The sequence below is a fragment of the Macaca nemestrina genome, chromosome 15, assembly GCF_043159975.1.
Source record: "Macaca nemestrina isolate mMacNem1 chromosome 15, mMacNem.hap1, whole genome shotgun sequence".
Taxonomy (NCBI): domain Eukaryota; kingdom Metazoa; phylum Chordata; class Mammalia; order Primates; family Cercopithecidae; genus Macaca; species Macaca nemestrina.
The window spans coordinates 81713871-81733725 of record NC_092139.1 but is presented as its reverse complement, the minus strand read 5'-3'; the positions used below and the strand labels follow the sequence as shown (position 1 = coordinate 81733725).

The following is a 19855-nucleotide window of genomic DNA, read 5'->3' as shown; positions in this document are numbered from 1 at the left end:
AAGAAGCTGGGCTTGTACCTGTCCCAGAGGCCCCAGAAAGGAACCCCCTAGTGGATGCCTCCTAAGCTGTCCCTGGGGTCTGAGACTTCGGGCTCAGGCCTTGGCTCTGCTGTTATGTCAGATTCATGGTGAGATGTCAGGAGTCTCCCTGGGGTGGTGTGGGGACAATAGCTGAACTCTACCTGTGAACACTTTACCACACGGCTGGGCAGTCCAGGGCAGAAGCTCTCCTTCCAGGACAGCTGTCAGGTAGAACGCCCCTGTGTGGTGCAGGTTGCTGCAGGGGAGGAGGCCCCCCAAGACTCCTCACCTCCACCCCCGCATGTGGGATTCAGGTCCCTGGGCAGGGGTGACGGGCTGCAATGTGCCCCGTGTGACCAGCCTTGCCTGCCCACTTTGGAGCAAGAGGAAGAGCAAGCAGGAACAGCAGGCTCCAGGCCATGGCCCTCTCAACTCTGGTTCCCTCTGCTTGTCTTTTGGAGGGGCCCATAAGGGGCCTGATGACCAGGAGCCTCTGGGCACCTTGTCTTGGATCTGCTCTGCGCTGGCTTCCAGGAAGGAGGAGTCCCTTCCCCAATCACATCTCATGCCAGCCTCGGAGTAGCTCCAGAGAGCTGGAGGGGGAGGTCCAGAGTGGTGCAGCCCCGCTGGGCCCCAGCCCGTTACCTCAGTCCCCACCTCACCCCATCCTCAGCAGCACCACTTTAGCTCAGGCCTGGCTGCTGGCAAAATCTCCATACAGAGGGAGGAGGGGTGAGAGGAAAATGCATGATTCCTCCTCAAAATGGAGTCAGAGGAAAACAGCGTGAATGCAGAGCCGGAAGAGACTCCTGGGGGAGGGGAACTTCTGCAGGGCCAGCTGAGGGCCGGCCCAATAGGGAGGCTCAACTGAGGGACAAGCAGAGGGATGGACCCCCGCGATGGACCCCAGCTACGCACCTCGTCGTGATGGGGTGGGAAGTGGAAAGCGTACTCCCCCAGCAGCCTGCGGTAGGCATAGTCCTAGTGCGCAGCGGCTCCCATAAGCCCGGTAGTAGTCGTACTGAAGGACCTGGGAAGAAAACATCTGGTCCTAGGCCTCGCTTCCTGGTGCCTCCCCACTTCCCTTCCCAGAGCGGGGTCCCGCTGAGGCTATGATGAAGGAGTCAGGCCTGGCCCTGCCCTTGGGGAGCCTCTACAGTGAGTGAGAGTGTGTTGTGGACACAGGCAGGGGGCTCCCATGAGGTTCAGGCAAAGCAGCGGCACAAAGGATGCAGGAGCCTCACCTGGTGGGTCTTAGAGCCCGGCGGGGCCTAGGAGGCTGGAGGAGAAGCTGGATGCACCCAAGGTGGGGAACGACAGGGAGAGGCAGTTACCCAGGACCTCAACCAGGGCTGCTCCCCAGAGCCAGGGCAATCCGAGGCCCAGCTTCTGCTCTGGGCCAGAACCGGCCAGAAGTGCCTTATGCTCCTACCAGGTGTACCCCTTTCTACAGATGAGGAAACTGAGGCGCAGAGAAGTGACGTCTCACCCAAGGGCACAGACAAGTCCAGGACTGGGTAGTGGCATGAAGCCAGGCAGGTGCGTGGGCTCCAGGGTCCAGCTTCTCTGCCATTGTCTTGGCCTCCCTGGCATCTGCTCCCTTCTCAGACACCCCACAGCGCCATGGCCCTCCTCGGCCTCTGTTCCTGCAGACAACCGCCCCCACCTGCCCTCCTAATTACTGGCATAGCTCAGCTCTGAAGTCAGGTGCGGGCAATTCTTGCCTCCCAGGGCTGCTGGGCCCGTCCGCCTGCCCCAGCCTCACCTCCTCTTCACACACAGGTGGGAGCCAGTCTGAGGTTGTGATGGAGTCAGGCTTTGCTGGCATCTCAGCGTGGAGTCCTCTCCTTCCCCAGCAGGGCCATCCCACCCACTGCAGCCCTGCCAAGGTGTCCTAGACATGCAGGTTGGTTCTTGGGTGGGGGTGCAAAATCTGCCCATCTTGGGATGTGGGGTGTGTTCCTGACTTGCTCTCCTCTCCTCACCCAGGGACAGGGGAGAAGGGCTTCCAGGGCCAGATCTGAGTGGAACACAGTGGGCTGTGCTTCAAGGCAGGGTCTGCCCAGACCCCTCCTCCCCACAGGGTTCGTGAGGACTGCATGTCCCTAGGGGCCAGCAGGAGAAGACACAATGACTGGCAAGGCTGAGGACACTGACTCCAGAGCCGAGGCCCCCTCAGCCACTCTGGCTCCTATCTCCCCTCCCGATGCCTTGGAGCTCTGGAGCCTGTCCTGGGCTGTGGGTTGCCATGGCCATGGAAGGTGAGTGCACAAAAGGGACTGGTGAGATGCAGCCCCAGGAAGCGGATTTTGATTTCTGTAAATTTGGATCAAATCCTACCCCTCAGCTGGTCTTAAGACCTTGTGGTGCCTGCTCCCGAAGGCCTGCGTCCCAGGTTTCATAGCAGGACTGCCTTTGTTCCTCTCTCTGAACAGGAGTGGGGAACAGGCACTCATCACACACAGCCTGATGCCCCTGCACAGGGCAGAGTGCCACATCCCCCACTTTACACCCAAGGGTGCAGAGATCAAGGAGGCCCTGACTCTTGGAAACAGGCCCCCAGCCCAGTGTTTGTAGCTACCCTCACTGTCTCACTCTGAGAACCCCCATGCATAGAATTACCATCTGCCTCATCTGCTCTCACCTCAAAATCCCCATCTAAAGAATTATCATCTGCCTCATCTGCCCTCACCCTGAGAACCCTATCTATAGAATTACCACCTGCCCCAACCTGCCATTGCCCCAAAAACCCCATCTGCAGAATTACCATCTGCCCTGACCTCCCCTTGCCCCAGAAATCCCATCTATAGAATTACCACCTGCCCTGATTTCCCTTGCCCTGAGAACCCCTATCTGTAGAATTATCATCTGCTATGGACTGAATCACATCCCCCGCTAAATTCATATTTCAAAGCCCTAACCCAGACGTGACTGTATTTGGAGATGGGATCTTTAGGTTAAGTGAGGTCATCAGGGTGAGTCCTAATACCATATGGCTGGAGCCCTTATAGGAGGAGGAAGCAATGCCAGGACCCTCTACCCACTGCATGAGGACAGTGAGAAAGTGACCGACTATGACTACGAGCCAGGAGAGCCCTCTCCAGGAACCCATCAGCCAACACCTTGATCTTGGACCTTCCAGTCTCCAGAAATGTGAGAAAAAAAAGTCTGTTGAAGCCTCCCCCCCGCGGCCTTTTGCTGTGGCTACCCTAGCAGAAAGATGCACCATATGACCCAGCAATTCCACTCCCAAGTATGCACAAGAGAACTGAGACCAGGGTTGCAAACAAATTCTATTCACACATGTTCATTGAGCTCTGTGCACAATCATCAAACAGGGGAGATGACCCACATGGCCATCAGCTGATGGGTAAATCAACAAAGCATGGTCTGTGTACACCATGGAATAGCAGCCATAAAAACAATGAAATTTGGACACATTTTATGACATGGATGAACCTTGAAAAGATGCTATAGGAATGAAGCCAACACAAAAGCTCATGTGTTGGATAATTCCCTATATATGAAGTGACCTGAACAGGCAAATCCATAGAGACCAAAAGCAGCTTAGTGCTTGCCAGGGCTGGTGGAAGAGAGATGAGGAAGGGCTCTTTACTGGGGATGGTGTTTCCCCATGGGGTGATGAGAATGCTCTGGAACTGGGTAGTGGGAATGGTTGCACAGCACTACAAATGCACTTAATGCCACTGAAGTGTACAATTTAGAGTGGTTAAAATGACTCATTTTAAAGATCTGCCTACTTAATCACAACAACGAATGCAATGAACACACCAGTGAAACAGAGTGGGAGATTTCTTTAAAAAGAAATTTGGTTTGGGAAAAAAAAAAGAATCCTTACTCTCGGGTCTGGAAGGGCCCTACCCAGGGGCCACCCCATCTGACTGGAATGAGGCCCCTAGAAGGAGGAGGCACGCCCAAGGCCACAGCATTCATTAATGACATGGATGGGTCCTCCCTGCCTGCCTGGGATTCTGAGGGGGCGGCAATCAAGGGCACAAAATCCACCCACCCGTCAGTGAACAATGGGAACATCGCACGGGCTACCTTTCCAAGCAGGGAAAGTGTTCCTCTCAAGGGCCCATTCAAAGAAGGCAGGCTCCCCTCTTTATGAAAGAAAGAAGGAAAGGAAGGAAGGAAGGAAGGAAGGAAGGAAGGAAGGAAGGAAGGAAGGAAGGAAGGAAGGAAGGAAACAAATGTAAGCAGCTGTCAAGTGTCACAAGAAGGATGTTAACTAGGAAGGGAAGTCAAGGTGTGGGTGAACGAAGATTTCCCTGGGTGGCAGGGGCGTGCTTCAGCCCTTGCCAAGTTTCTTCAGTAGAGCTGCTCAGTTCTGAGGAATGCATCTGAGCTGACTGTGAGGGGAGCAAACCTGAATTCACCCAGGGAAGTATCTGAACTGTCAGGACTGGTAAGGAGGTGATTACTGATTACAGGCCCAGAGGCATGCTAGGGAGACCCCAGGGCCATGTGTGGCCTGAGATCATAGCTGGTCCACCAAGCCAGGCCAAAGGGCCAGGGCAGTCTGGGATTCAGTCATCTGACCACTTAAGTCTCTGGACCTCTCCCCAGGATGTGCAGCTAATACCGGGATCTCTCTTGGGGCCAGACACTGGAGTCTCAGGTAAGGGAGGTCCCTTCTCCAGTTTAAAAACCACCTGCTCCCTGAGCGTGTCCTATTGCCTCCCCACCCACACATCTTTTCAACAAACATGCCCCAAGTGCCTCAGTGCTCAGGAACCAGAGTGCCTAGGACATAGGCCCTGTTCCCCAGCAAGAAAAGCATCCAGTACGAGATGGCCAGGGAGAGGGGGAAGGAATGGAGACAGGGGCTGGAAGGAGCTCCCGGGTCTTTGGGGACCCAAGGGAGGACACAGGGGCAGACCTGAGAAAGGGGTACCTGACAATGGGTTTCACTGAATGGGTGAGTGGAAGCTTACCGGGGTAGAAGAGCCTCCACAGCAGGCTCTACAAGCAGGAGCCCCTCTCCTGGGTACGCCGTGTTCTGGCTGCTCCCCCCATATGTGGCTGCTGCATGGCTGCATACACCCACCAACACCCTGCCCCCCAGGACCCCTGCCCTGTTGGTGCTGCTGCCAGCAGTTGCCGGGGAGCAGTTCCTGGGTGCGTGTTCCTGCTCCTCCACTACAGTGGAAGACCTCTGGGTGGGAGGGAGACATTTCCACCTTATTCCCTAACGTCCCTGGCCCTGAGCACTGCCAGGTTACTACCTGGGGAATGACAGACGACTCTTCACCGCGCCTGATCTTCGATTGGGGTATGCCTTGCATTTCTGTGACCCTGCCGCCCTGAGGATATCCCAGACCCTTGCCGCCAGCCCCTAGCAGGAGCTGTAGGGGCGTTACCTCCTGCAGCGGGTCTCTCCTCATGTTGTGCTAAGCCAGCCGCTCATGGTTGGGGAAGACGACAGAGTAGGTCTTTGCGTAAGACTCAACTCATGGCTTTGATCTCGGATCCAGCGGGGGTGGTCCGTGAGCGAATGATGGAAGCACCTGCCGCAGACAGGGGGACGGGTCACTGCTTTGGGGATGGCCCGTCAGGGAAGGGCTGACCTAGGACCCAGGGCAAGCCTGGACTCTGGTCCCCTCCACCAGAGTTCCCTTTGTGGCTCAGCATTGAGCAGGCCCCTGACTCTCCATTTGCCCCACACTTGGGTGAGGCCGGCTTTCTTCCCCAGAGCCATCCCACCCCGGCGGCCATCAGAGAGTGGGCACTGCGGACAGACGGCCCAGCCGAGGTTCTCATCCCCCATGGGGGAACAGGCCTCCGGCCTCGCTCTCCAGATATTGCCGTCTGCTACCCAGGTTCCAGTGCTGGGGAGTCCTGGCAACCCCCGCATGACTGGGGAGGGAGGGGCCCCGGAAGGGATGGGCTCTGATCCCCAGAATACTCTGGGGAGGGTCCTTGTGAAGGGTCTTTAAAGTTTGGCCTGGCGATGCGTCAGAACACCAGTGTGTCTCTCCTCGACAAGGGACCCCCCTTTCCACCCACCAGCAGGGAAGCGGGGGCAAGGGTGGCCGCCTGTCCCATCAAGTCTGTGATTCCAAAGCTGGGCCTCATCTGTAGGTTGGACCAGGGACCCAAGAGGTACAGAGTCTCCGGGGTAAATCCCAACTGTGTCTGGGGAGCAGCTGCAGAATCCAGCCCCCGGGACCAGAGATGATGTGGCTGCAAGTTTTCAGTTTGTTCTTTTGAGGTTGAGGACACAGTCTGCAGCCACTGCAGCCCCCTGGTGGTGTCCAACACCAGCCCGGAGGGCCCCACACTATTTCTCATGGAGCTATGGTGCTCTGCGGCTGCACCTGTTGCCTAGGCCTCTGCTGCCCCTGAGTGGGCAGAGCAGTCAGTGCCCCACGGCTTGTTTCCTGGTCTCCTCAGACCAGCTGCCGCTCTGAATCAGAAAGGCAGAGCTGCTGGCTGGAGTGAGGCCTATGCTAAACTAAGGGAAGCATGATGGAAGTCCTTATCTTTTTAAAAACACTAGATATAACCAAAGCATTCATGGGAAATCTGCATCCAGAGACTCATAACACAAGTTAAAATATTACTGTATTTCTCTCGAGTTCCCTTATACACTTTACCAACTTGCATAGTGTCTAATTTTGTAAAATTGCTCTACAGGTACAACAGTGATGTCTGTTTTCTAATCTATGTTGTCCTTTTTGGCTATTATTGCTAATGGGATATGTTTTTCTTATTTAAAACATTACATATACTCACAAAAAACCATTTTTTTACTATATCTGTTTCAAAAGCACAGAATTTGGTGAGCTTATTATAAAGAATAGTGATGAACAGTTTATTCTCCTAAAATAGTTGTTCACATTTATTCTAGTATCTCCTCTTTTTGGTATTTTGTGTGTATGTTTAGAATTCTTGAATACGCCATTCAATTTGCCTGTTAGGATATAGATTGTTAGGAATGATAATCTTATGTGATCCTTTAGTTTATAATTCTATCAAGGAGAACAAAGAAAACATATTGAGCTAACTTCAAAATGCTTATCTCAATGGGAATCACCTCTCACAGAAGCACATCCACTATACATAGGCTTGTTGTGCATGCTTATAGTATCACACTAGACTTACATGCATTAGTGGAAAAAAAGATTCATCCTGGTGAATCATTTCCAATCATCACTGGTAGAGATTAACAGAAGTAAAATTAAAGTACCCAGTAAGAAAATTATGGTTTTAGATATCTACATTTTGTGTGTCCAATATTTTCTTTTTTTTTTTTTTTTTTGAGACAGAGTCTCGCTCTGTCGCCCAGGCTGGAGTGCAGTGGCCGGATCTCAGCTCACTGCAAGCTCCGCCTCCAGGGTTTACGCCATTCTCCTGCCTCAGCCTCCCAAGTAGCTGGGACTACAGGCGCCCGCCACCTCGCCCGGCTAGTTTTTTGTATTTTTAGTAGAGACGGGGTTTCACCATGTTAGCCAGGATGGTCTCGATCTCCTGACCTTGTGATCCTCCCGTCTCGGCCTCCCAAAGTGCTGGGATTACAGGCTTGAGCCACCGTGCCCGGCCAGTGTCCAATATTTTCTATCAATTTTTGAAATGGAGTCTTGCTTTGTCATCCATGCTGGGTTGCAGTGGTGCGATCTAGGTTCACTGCAACCTCTGCCTCCCAGTTCAAGTGATTCTCCCACCTCAGCCTCCCGAGTAGCTGGGATTATAAGTGTCCACCACCATGCCTGGTTAATTTTTGCATTTTTAGCAGAGACAGGGCTGCGCCATGTTGGCCAGGCTAGTCTTGAACTCCCAACCTCAGGTGATCTGTCCGCCTGGGCCTCCCAAAGTGCTGGGATTACAGGCATGAGCCACTGTGCCAGGCTCTACTTACTTTTGCTGTCTGCAAGAGTGAGAAAAACAAATCACTCATTTGTTTCTAATAGTTTCTACAGTAACTAAGGTAGCCCTGATGCTAGAATGTCCTTCACATTCTGTACAGTGTTCAAGAGCATATTCTGTATACTCTGTTCCATTTTGAGTGAGAATGTATATGTCCTGCCTTAGGTGAAATGCAGTTCTGTAATATGTAGCAAGTGTTCTGTAATAAATAAGTAATTTGGAGAATGATGCATATACTAGAGTACAGTAGAATCTTTATGGTATTATGCTTATTCAAAATTTTCTTGTTATATTTGCTATGAGAAAAAGGGAGAAATCTATGTAAATTAAGTGGGCCATGCTGCCATTTGACTCAATGAGCGTATTGTGTGGTTATGAGATGTTATTATTCATGTAGACTTTTTATTCCACTATCAGTTTCCTCTACAGAAGACACATATTTCCAAACTAAGTATAAACCTGAAAATGAAAACATACTGTAGTTTGTCTTAGCAAAACACAGGCAATGTACTTCTGCTATTTGGCAAAATAAATAGCCTTCCATTTCTTACTCTATGTTGGTTTAATAGTACCGTTGAGCAGGAGGGAAATGGCTTTTGGAAAGGAAGTTCTGACTCAGATATGACCACAGTGCTTTCTCTTCTTGGTATTTCAAAATGCTCATTAAAATATTAAAGACTGAAAAATTCTACATTGTGGAGATCCGGGAAAGAAAATATCTTGGCTGACATGGAGCTGATTTGTATTTCATCTGACTTTCTCAGGAATCTTATGTCATTGATTATCCCGGCCCACGGGATAGTCAGTGTAGGCCCTGGAGGAGGGGGTGGGAATTTGGGGAACAAGAGACACGAGAAATGGAGACAAGACAGTGCTCTGATCAAGTCTCGTTTAATGGCGGTAATGCACTGCCTTATATACACTTGGAAGGGAAGGGGTTGGGCTAAGGCGGAAATGATCTCATTGCCGAGGGCGTGGCCAGGTTAGTTTCGGTTTCTCCGGTCGGACGTCATGTTGCGCTTGCGCTATTAAGTAACAATTTTCCCGGGCGTGGGAAAAGTGAGTGAAGAAGAAGCAGGAAGAGCGCCATCTTTAATGAGGTATTAGTACAGGGGAAAAAAGGCAAAGATAGGGAGAAGGTGTGGGGTGGAAATGAATATAGCTCAGGCGTTTAATCCTCAATTATTATTCACTATGGCCGTGGTGTGCAGCTCCGGACAGGTCCCCCTTTTTATATTTTTATGACAAGAAAACCCCTCGGGAACTGCGCCTGTCTTAGGTTGGGTCAACTCACCCCCACCTTCTAGGCCCATCATGGGATAAGGCAGCAGCAAGGGCGGCCCTCCTGTCTTAGGCTCCGATGGAGATAGTGTCCTCTTACCCGTCATTGACTGTCCAGTTCAGCACACAGGAGAGGTGGTCTTATTAAGGTAAATAAGACTCATCATTTTCAGTCATCTCAAGGCGATGATAATGGACCTGTATATGTTTGGCCTGGAAGGCCTCAATTTGTTGTCTGACAAATGCCATAAGCTTATTAAGGATTATAGGCCTGAGAGTGAGGAAGAGTAAAAGAGTGAGTAAAGGACCAAGAAATGGCAGGAGATAGGGGAGAAGTCCATCGAGTCCAGTCCATAGTGGATTGGCGGCCAAGCCTTTTCTGCACTTTTCTAGTTCTTCTTGCAAAGTTTTTATCTTATCTCTGACGATTCCGGATTTGTTGGCGTAAAAACAGCACTTTTCCTGTAAAGCCAAACATATCCCTCCCTGTTCTGCCGTTAACAAATCTAGACCTCTTCTATTCTGGAGAACTACTTCAGCTAATGAGTCTACTTGGTCTTGTAAATCTTGTATAGTACTGGATAAGGTCTGTACATCTGAGATTAATTGATTGGATAATTTAGTATATTGGGTTAGTGAGACTCCTAGGCCTGTGGCTCCTGTAGTAAAAGCAGTGGTGATTCCTAGTCCAGCCAACAAGGGAATAAATTGTATGGCTCGTTTCGGTCTATAAATAAAATGTTCAATAGCGGGGATGGGGATAGGTTCATCTCCAGGGATGATATCAATGTCGGGGAGAAGAGTGGCCAGAACACAAAGTCCTGTCCAATTTGTAGGTAGATACGTATATGCCATGTTGTTTCCACAAACGAAAACCGAGCCATTTATAGCACACAAAGGGTTGGTGGCATTGATTATGGAAGTACAGTTGCCAAACACAACATAGCCTAAATCAATTTCTTTAGTGTTATTATATGATGGTGAAAAGAGGCAAGAGGAATTAGAAAACGTCATCGGTTGAACTAAGGGGGGGGGTAATAGGACAGGAATTATTTACTAAGGATTCATTTGAGTAATTGACATAGGGCAATGAAAGGTTAGGTATGGCTAGAGGAATAGGGGGGCCCATTTTAAGACAAAGCCAACAATCGTGGGCCAGGCTTGTATTGGACATTTGAAGTAAATTGTAAGTAGCATTGAGGATATCAAAGGTTTGGGCATCGAGCCTAAAATTATCTCTAAGCTCAGGCAGGGCTAAAGGGTGATATTGGAGTTCAGGATAAGAAGCTTTATGAATTTCTTCTAATTTTTTCTGGACGGTTTTAATTCTTGTAATATCTAATGGGCCTCCTCCATCAGAAATGTGAATGGGGGTGGTAGTGCTCCAACAAACAGGCTTTCCTTTTTGGCCGTTACAAAGAGATTGTACAAGTTTATTAGTGGATCCTAATACTTGTACGTCATTAATGCCTCCAGTTTGTGTTTTTAGTAACGTGGCCGTATAATATGTTCTATTGCCTGATTTGCATTGTTGATAGGATGTATAACAGGAACTATGTACAGAAGATTGGAAAGAGCTACAAGGGCATTCTAGGAGCGGCCTGTTAGGTGAGGTATCTCTTGGGGTAGACTTACATTTCCATAACTGGTTTGGCATTAGGTAAGCTGTCTTGCCCGTGCAGGTCACCTGGGTGATTCTATCTGACGGAGGTTCAGATATTTGTCCCCCTCTGCAGTCACAAGGCTGGCCGTATTGTTTTCGTAATAATTCTTTTGCCTTACGAGGGTCACCAAAACCTGCATAGACTGTCACTATGTTGTATAGAGTGATTATTCTCCAAAGGAATTTCATGTTAGGCTTCATTTTCTGAAAAACAAGAAGGAAAGAACTTCTCAGGGAGATTTATCTTCCCTGGACTGACAATGGTTATGATTTATTTGTCTTACCAATCTTTCAGGCAGCCATCTGGCTGCATCATTTTTTTGTGAGAAGATGCATACTGAGCCTCTTCCCCAAATTAAAACTGGATCGGGGCCATGCCATGAACGCTCGAGTGGATCTTTCCATTTTACCATTGCAAACTGTTTTTGAGATTCAGGATGCCAGAAACGGTCGGCAGCCGATTTTCCATGACTGTCCAAATTTAAAAAATTAAGGATAAACAGGGCATGATTGAGTTTGTTTCTGGGGGTACCCTTCACGGGGTACCAGCTCCCCCCTTTTAATTTTGTGATAATAGTTTTTAATGACAGATGAGCTCTTTCTACTATACCTTGTCCTTGGGGATTATAGGGAATGCCTGTGGTATGTTTAATTTGTAGGGTATTACAAAATTGTAAGAAGGTTTTGGATATATAACCGGGGCCATTATCTGTTTTGATTTGTTTGGGTATTCCTAAAATAGAAAAGCAGTGTAATAAATGAGCTATGACATGTTTGGTGGCCTCTCCTGTTTGGAGAGTCACACTGATGAATCCACTATAGGTGTCTATGCATACATGGATATATTTTAGTTGACCGAATTCTAAGTGGTGAGTAACGTCCATTTGCCAAATTTCGTTGGGGATGAGTCCTCGGGGGTTAACTCCTAGATGGGGAACAGGTAAATATGTTATGCAGTTGGCGCATTGTTTAACTATTTGTCGAGCTTGTTCTCTGGTAAGTTTAAACATAAGTCTTAAGGTTTGGGCGTTTAAATGATGTAAGGCATGTGCTTTTTGCGCTTGTTGCAAATTGTCTGTAGTGACTGTGGCTATGGTTTTTGTTGCCGTGTCAGCTGTTGCGTTACCTTGTGTTAGAGGTCCCGGTAATCCTGAATGTGCTCTAATATGCCCAAGAAAAAAGGGAGTAGTCCTTTTTCGGATAAGTTGTTGACATTGTAAAAATATGTTAGGTGTGTCTGAAATATGTTTAATTTGAGACACGGTCTCTAAGAGGGGTATTGAATGAGCCAGGTAGGCGCTGTCTGTATAAATGTTAAGTGGCTGACAAGGAAAAGCTGATAGTGCTGCAAATATAGCTTGCAATTCGACCAGCTGAGCTGATGTATAAGTGGTCTGGAATTTAACGACTACATTATTGTAAGTGTAAGCGGCAAGTCCTGTGGAAGATCCATCAGTGAAAATTAGTAATGCGTCATTGAGAGGTTCTTTACTGGTAATATGGGGAAATACAAACGCATGAAGTTTACAAAATTGAATAAGTTTGTTAGGTGGGTAATGGTTGTCAATCGCGCCAGTATAAGAAGCGCAAGCAATTGGCCAGGCTTCTGTATTTTGTAACAGCCAATGGATGCGTGATTGAGTGTAGGGCTGTATAATGGTAGAGGGTTCTATTCCAAAGTATTTTCTACTGTTTTCTCTTCCCAAGATAATTAGATCAGCTATGGCATCATAATAAGGCAACAAAACCTTTTTAGGGGAGGAGGGCAGGTGTACCCACATAATGGGATTGTTCTGCCAAAATAGGCCAGTAGGGGTTATTGTTGTGTTAAAAATAAGGAATATTAATGGCTGAGAATAATCAATACCGGTAACAAATTGTGTTGCAATGGCATGTTCTGCCTGTTGGAGTGTTATTAATGCTTCTTTAGTAATGGACCTGGGGGATTTTGGATTAGAGTCTCCTTTTAATATATCGAAAAGAGGTTTTAACTCTCCTGTGGTGAGCTTTAAGTACGGTCGAAGCCAATTTATGTCTCCCAGTAATTTTTGGAAATCATTTAAAGTTTTTAAATGATCATGACGTATAATGGCCTTTTGATTAATGATTTTGGGTCCATTAATCTGGAAACCAAGATAAGTATATGGATCTTGTAATTGTACCTTTTCTGGGGCTATCTGTAGTCCGGCTGCTGTTAACTCTTGTTTGAGTTGGGCGAGGCACTGTAAGACTTGTTCGCCAATTTCTCCTGCTATTAAAATATCATCCATATAATGTATAATATACATTTGTGCCCATGTTTTTCTGACTGGCTCTATAGCGGCAGCTACATATTTTTGACACAAGGTAGGACTATTGGCCATACCCTGAGGTAAGACTTTCCATTGATAGCGCTTCATTGGTTGTTTAAAATTTGTAGATGGAAGACTAAAGGCAAATCTTTTCTGGTCAGCAGGGTGAAGGGGAATTGTAAAAAAGCAATCTTTAAGGTCAATAATGATTTTAAAATATTTTTGAGGAATCGCAACCGGTGAAGGCAATCCTGGTTGTAAGGCACCCATAAGGATCATAGTGATATTTACTGCTCTTAAATCTTGTAAGAGTCTCCATTTACCAGACTTCTTTTTAATAACAAAAATAGATGTATTCCAAGGGGAATTACTTTCCTCAATATGTCCTGCTGCTAGTTGTTCCTGCACTAACTGTTGGGCAGCACTTAGTTTATCATTGAGTAAAGGCCACTGATCAACCCAAACGGGCTCATCTGACTTCCAAGTAATGGGGTCAGCGCACCTTTGGGGTGCAGGTATGTCAGTGGCCTGAGCTAAAAATTTCCAAACCCCTTTTTATCAAGTTGTCCTAAAACCAGTATAGGCTGTGGGATACCGTTCTCTCCTTTTCCAAGACCTTTACCAGGGGTGTATCCTTGAGTTAACATTTGTGCAGTAACTATATCATTTGGACTACACATTATAATTTTCATTTGAGAGAGTAGATCTCGCCCCCAAAGGTTAACAGGTAGGTAAGGGATGACAAATGGCTTAATGAGGCCTGAATTGTTTTCTTTATCTGTCCATGTTAGGTATTTAGAACTTTGTTTAGGATTACTGCTTTGTCCAATTCCTCTCAAGTGAGTTAAAGTTTCTGTGGTAGGCCAATGAGAGGGCCAATCTTCCTGTTTAATGATAGTTACATCAGCCCCTGTGTCTATTAGTCCAGTGAATGCCTTCCCGTCTAACCATAAGGTTAGAGAGGGTTTTTGATTTGTAATTGGTTGCACCCAATATATATCTGATGATCCGAAACCTTTTATATTCCTATTAGAGTATTGGATATTATTATCTGTTTTAACCAAAGGTAGCAGGAGTAACTGAGCTATTCTAACTCCTTGAGGGACAGTAATAATACTATCAATAGCTCTGGCCATAATTTTAATTTCTCCTTCATAATCATTATCGATAACTCCAGGGAGGACTTGTAAGCCTCTCATGGTGACACTACTTCTTCCTAAAAGTAGCCCAAAAGTGTTAGGTGGTAAGGGTCCATATATTCCGGTATTTAAGGTTTGCGGTCCCATTTCAGGTGTTAGTATTGTGTGGGAGGTGGAACTGAGGTCCAATCCCGCACTCCCCGGGGTTGCTCTACTAAGTTTTGAAATGGATTGCTGTTGCTGGCTGGAACAAAGCTGACTGCCCCATATGCTTGGTTCGGGGCCTGAGGCTGGCCCCTCATCCCGTTTCCCTGCCTGGGGGGTAAAGGATTTCCTTGACTGTCAGTTTTAGATTTACATTCGTTTGCCCAGTGCCTTCCTCTTTTACACCTTGGGCAAAGGCCTGGGATTTTTGCTTCTGGACTCCTATTTTGGTTTTCACAGCAATCTTTTGCAAAGTGTCCCCTTTTACCGCATCTAAAACATCCCCCTTTATCTTTACCTTTGTTAATGAGGAAATCTCTTACTGTTTGGCCACTAAAAGCGGCAGCCATTGCTAGGCCTTGTTGATATGAGGGCCTAATATCTGAACAAAGGCGAATGTATCCTGTTAAATCTGTTTTCTTTCGATAAGGTCTGATTGCCGCTTGGCAGGTGGGGTTAGCATTTTCATAAGCTAACTGTTTAACATAATCTACACCCGTTTCTGCATTTCCAAAGATTCTACCTGCCGTGGTCATAAGTCTATGCACAAAGTCTGAAAATGGCTCATCGGGTCCTTGTTTAACCGCTGTGAGCGAGGCCCCTGGATCTCCTTTAACGGGAAGTTTTCTCCAGGCTTTTGTAGCAGCAGCCTGGATTTGTGAGAACAGTCCAGGGTCATATTGCATTTGGGCCTGAGTGTCTGCATAATTACCTGAACCTGTTAACATATCAAAATCCCAACCGTTTCCTGCCTGTTGATTTCTTTTAGCTGTATCTCTACAATTTTCAAAGAACTCTGACTTCCAAATTAAGTGGTCTCCCCCAGAAAGAACTGCCCTGACTAAGGTATTTCAGTCTGTAGGAGTGAGCCAATTCTCAGCTACAGATTCCACTATAGCAAGAGTATATGGAGCAGTAGCCCCATACTGAGAGGCAGCAGTCTTTAACTCTTTTATAATAGTAAAATCAAATCCAGTATGATGCCTCCAAGCCTGTCCCTGTTCATCTATGGTTTCCGTGACCGGAAAAACGTCTTTGGGGGGGAGTCTTCTCTATGTCGGCTAGCAACTAACCCCCCTCTTGGAACATGTTGTCCAGGCCGCTGAAGTGGGCGCAAGGAACCCTCCATAGCGTCTGAGTTAGGTATTTTTTCATTTCCTGTTTTTAGCTTTTGGAGCCTAATTATCAATGATTGATGTAACTCTTCAAGTTTAATCTGTTCTTCTAGTTGAGCAATTTTTTGCTTTAATTCTTCTTTGGGATCTATTGCTGCCATAACAATGGGCGCAGAAGCCTCATTATGTGTCTTATTATATGGGGGTGGGTATGAAGTAAAGGGAGGCAAATCAGGGTTGTGATATTTAGCCGCCTCTTCCTCTAAATCATTCCAATTTATATCCAATTGATTAGGCTTATTAATTTCCTCCTCCTTTTGAAGCATCTGTAAAATTGGGTATTTTTTTGGTTTGTTTTCATGTGGTATTTCTTTATCTGTTACAGAAGGAGACTTAATTTCCTCATGATCACTTTCGAGGGAAATGAGATCTTCCTCCGTATCTTGCGGAGGCTTTGTGAGGTTAGAGCGGGAGCTAACCTTTAAAATATGCTCTGTCTGAGCGACCGCAGCCATGACTTGCGGATCGGCCTCCTTCTTATCTATTAAATCTCTAATGAGGTTCCAATAAGAGAAGGCGGTTACAGGAATTTTTTCTGGCCCAAAAGTATTATAATAGTCCTGCAAACAATCCCCTACTCTACGCCATCTTTTAATATCAATAGTTCCTTCTTGTGGGAACCAAGGGCAAGTGTCTTTTACAAAATCAAAAAATTTAAACAAATCATTACCTTTAACCTTTACTCCTCGTATCTTTAAAGCCTCTTTTAATTGTCCTACATATATTTGATGTTGGCTTAATTCTTGTCCCATTTCGGACGCGTCACTTACCTTCTATTCTGACGTGGCAGGTTCCCGCGGTGATCGGAAGAGTTTGACTCCTTTTGTCTTCGTTAGCGGTCGACCGTCCTTTGGCCTCCTCTTCCTCACGGAGTCCCTCGTTTCCAGGTCCCTGTTCGGGCGCCACGTATCCCGGCCCGCGGGATAGTCAGTGTAGGCCCTGGAGGAGGGGGTGGGAATTTGGGGAACAAGAGACACGAGAAATGGAGACAAGACAGTGCTCTGATCAAGTCTCGTTTAATGGCGGTAATGCACTGCCTTATATACACTTGGAAGGGAAGGGGTTGGGCTAAGGCGGAAATGATCTCATTGCCGAGGGCGTGGCCAGGTTAGTTTCGGTTTCTCCGGTCGGACGTCATGTTGCGCTTGCGCTATTAAGTAACAATTTTCCCGGGCGTGGGAAAAGTGAGTGAAGAAGAAGCAGGAAGAGCGCCATCTTTAATGAGGTATTAGTACAGGGGAAAAAAGGCAAAGATAGGGAGAAGGTGTGGGGTGGAAATGAATATAGCTCAGGCGTTTAATCCTCAATTATTATTCACTATGGCCGGGGCGTGCAGCTCCGGACAATTGATTATTTGTGCTTTCTCAGTCTTTCATTTGTTAGTTCTTATCACTTTTAATCTGCCCCATATTGTAAAGCAAAGAAGCATGAAGCACACACACGCACATAAGTGCATGTGTGAGTTAATGAAATATCACACTCCAGTTTCTTTTATGTCTCATTTCAAACCAAGTATCTTTATTCACTCACATTACATCATTTCCCAGTCATTTCTTTGTACACTGAGAACTGAAATTAACCCAGTGCTCCAAAGAATCTTTCCATGGCAAGATCTCAAAAGTCTCTAAATAAAATATAACATTTTTAATCCTTACCCTACATATATTTTAAGAATAATTTAGCACTGTTAACTTCCCCTTTATTTTAGAGCACACACTTTACTTAGGTTTCATGTTTCCATAGTCTACTTATTTTTAAACTCCATCTCTCAATTAACTGTGCAGATTCTTCTTGCTATGCCTGATCCCTAAGTTTCATAGTTGTTTGTCTGTTTTTCCCAAATTCTTTTCATTCAACACACTTTCCCTCAGTAAACTCAGGCACTCCAATGGTTTCAAGTGAAATTTCTAACTGTCCTTTTTTTCTACTCTAGAATTATCTTTAAAACAATCAAACATACAGGTATACATATTTACACATAAAAATTCCAACTTCTGTCATGCGGGCAGCAGTAGGACTGGTTGGGGGCGCTATTGGGTGCTACACTGCCCGCGATAGGGACTGGGTTGGGGCCGCGATTGTGGTTACACTGCCAGCGGTGTGGGGGTGGGGGGAATGGTGGGGCGCTGACTGGTTCGGCTTCATTGCCCACAGTGGGGTGAGGGTGCTGTCCGGGCTGCACTGCCCGTGGCTGGGGGTTTGCTGGGAGCGCTATCTTGGGCTGCAATGCCACAGCAGGGGATAGGTTAGGGCTGTATCCAGTGCTACACTGCCAGTGGGAGCGCCGGAAAGCGGGGCAGGGAGGTTCCTGGAGGGGGTGGTTTCAGGTGCTATGGGGTGCCAGACTGCCCATGATAAACAGCGGGTTGTGTGCACCATTGGGGGCTACACTGCCCGTGGCAAGGGGCAGTTTGGGGACAATACCCCACCAGTGGCAGGCGGGGTGGTGGTGTGGGTACTGGGCACCATTTGGGTGCTGCACTGCGGTCAGTGGGGGATGAGTTAGGGGCACTATCAGCTGCTGCATTGCCTGTGGTGGGGCTCGGGTTTGGTGTGCTATCTGGACCATATCTCAGCAGTAGCATATGGGTTAGGGGAGCTGTCAAGAGCTACACTGCCCACGGCAGGGTTCAGGTTGGGTGTGCTATCCAGGGTAGCATAACCCGTTGCTGGAGGATGGTTGGGGGTGCTATCTGCTATCTGGGGCTGCACTGTCCACCCTGGTGAGTGGGTTTGGGGCCTTAAGGATCCGTGGATGCACTATTCACGGCAGGGAGCAGGTTGCAACGCTTTCCAGGGAGTCACTGCCCACGGCGGGGTGTTGGTTGGGGGTCCTATCCTTGGCTGCATGGCCCACGGCAGGGGGCAGTTTGCAGGAGTTTTCTGATGCTGCAATGTCCGAGGTGGGGACGGTTTGCAGGCACTATTGGGTTCTACATTGCAGGGGTGAGGGCAGGGTGTTAGGGGTGCTATACCGGGGCCAACAGCTGGCGGTGGGCTAGGGGCACCATCAGGGGGTGCCCTGCTGGTGGCGGCAGAGGTTGCAGCAACAGCAGTGGCCTCCAAAGAAGGAGGCTTCCTCCTTTCTCTGGACTCCAGACTCTAGAATGCGACCTCCTGCTCCTGCTGCTCGAGCACATCAAGCGCACAGCCTTGCTGCAGGAATCCTGAGCACTGCAAGGCCCCCATACCCGCGGTGGTTCCTGGGCCTGCGACCTCGCACTCAGTGTTGCGGAGACCGCCTGGGACCCCTAGGCACGCCAGAAATGGAGTAGTGGACACCATGAGGTACAGGGCTCTGTGGGTGGAGGCATCAGGATCCGGAACAGGCACTTGGGTGGGAGGGCTGCATGAGTCTGTGTTCCTGCCGAGCTGCCGCTGCCATCTGAATATGTTGCGAAGAAGTGCTGGCCTGGCAACCGGTGACGCTCCATACCCACAGCCACCCTCACTTCTACCCAAGTAGTGGTAACCCCAGAGACAGATGCCTAGGCGGCAGTGGCTAAGTCTGGCAGTTGGCCAGGCGGCCAAAGGACGGTAACTGGCCACTCAACCCATCCCAGTTTCCACGGAGAACTGAGCCACCACGGCCCCTGCACTGTTGGCGCAGGCCAAAGAGGAACTGACCCTCAGTTGGGCAGGAGGTGCACTTGGCGTCCCTAAGATCATCAGGTACCAGTCCTGCCAATCCCCGTCGGTGCCCAAGCTACAGCTGCCAACTGCACATGGGCAGCAACTGTCCTGCCACCCCCAGCCCACAACCTCAGTATGTGGATCCTGGGGCCAAACACCTCAGTGGCAAAGCCAGATGGCCGGCTCTGCAACCGATCAGTCAGCCCCATCCGCAAGCAAGCAGTGCTCAGCATCTGGGTCAGACTTCAGACCACGTGAAAAAGGAGCAGACCCTCAGGCCTGGTAGGCTCTGCTCTGTGCCCGCAACCTTGACACCATCCAGGGGAGTTCTGCTTTCCTGTGCCAGCTCTTCAGCTGTTTCAGAAAACTGCAGAATTGCAATTTGCACACGGGCAGAGATGACGGAGCAACCCCTGACCCGCAGTGCCACTCACCCTACCCGCACACTTGCCACGTGGACCCGGGGCCAGTGCCAGGGCACCCAAGTCAGGTAGTCCGCACAGCAGTGGCACCAGGGTGGGAACCTGCTGCTTAATACCATCCCAGTTACCAGGAAGA

At 48.4% G+C, this 19855-nt stretch overlaps 1 pseudogene; it reads left to right on the top strand.

The window, feature by feature from the left end:
* The first annotated feature begins 500 nt into the window (after nt 1-500).
* On the top strand, nt 501-1137 carry LOC112424061 (uncharacterized; annotated as a pseudogene).
* Nucleotides 1138-19855: the final 18718 nt, after the last annotated feature.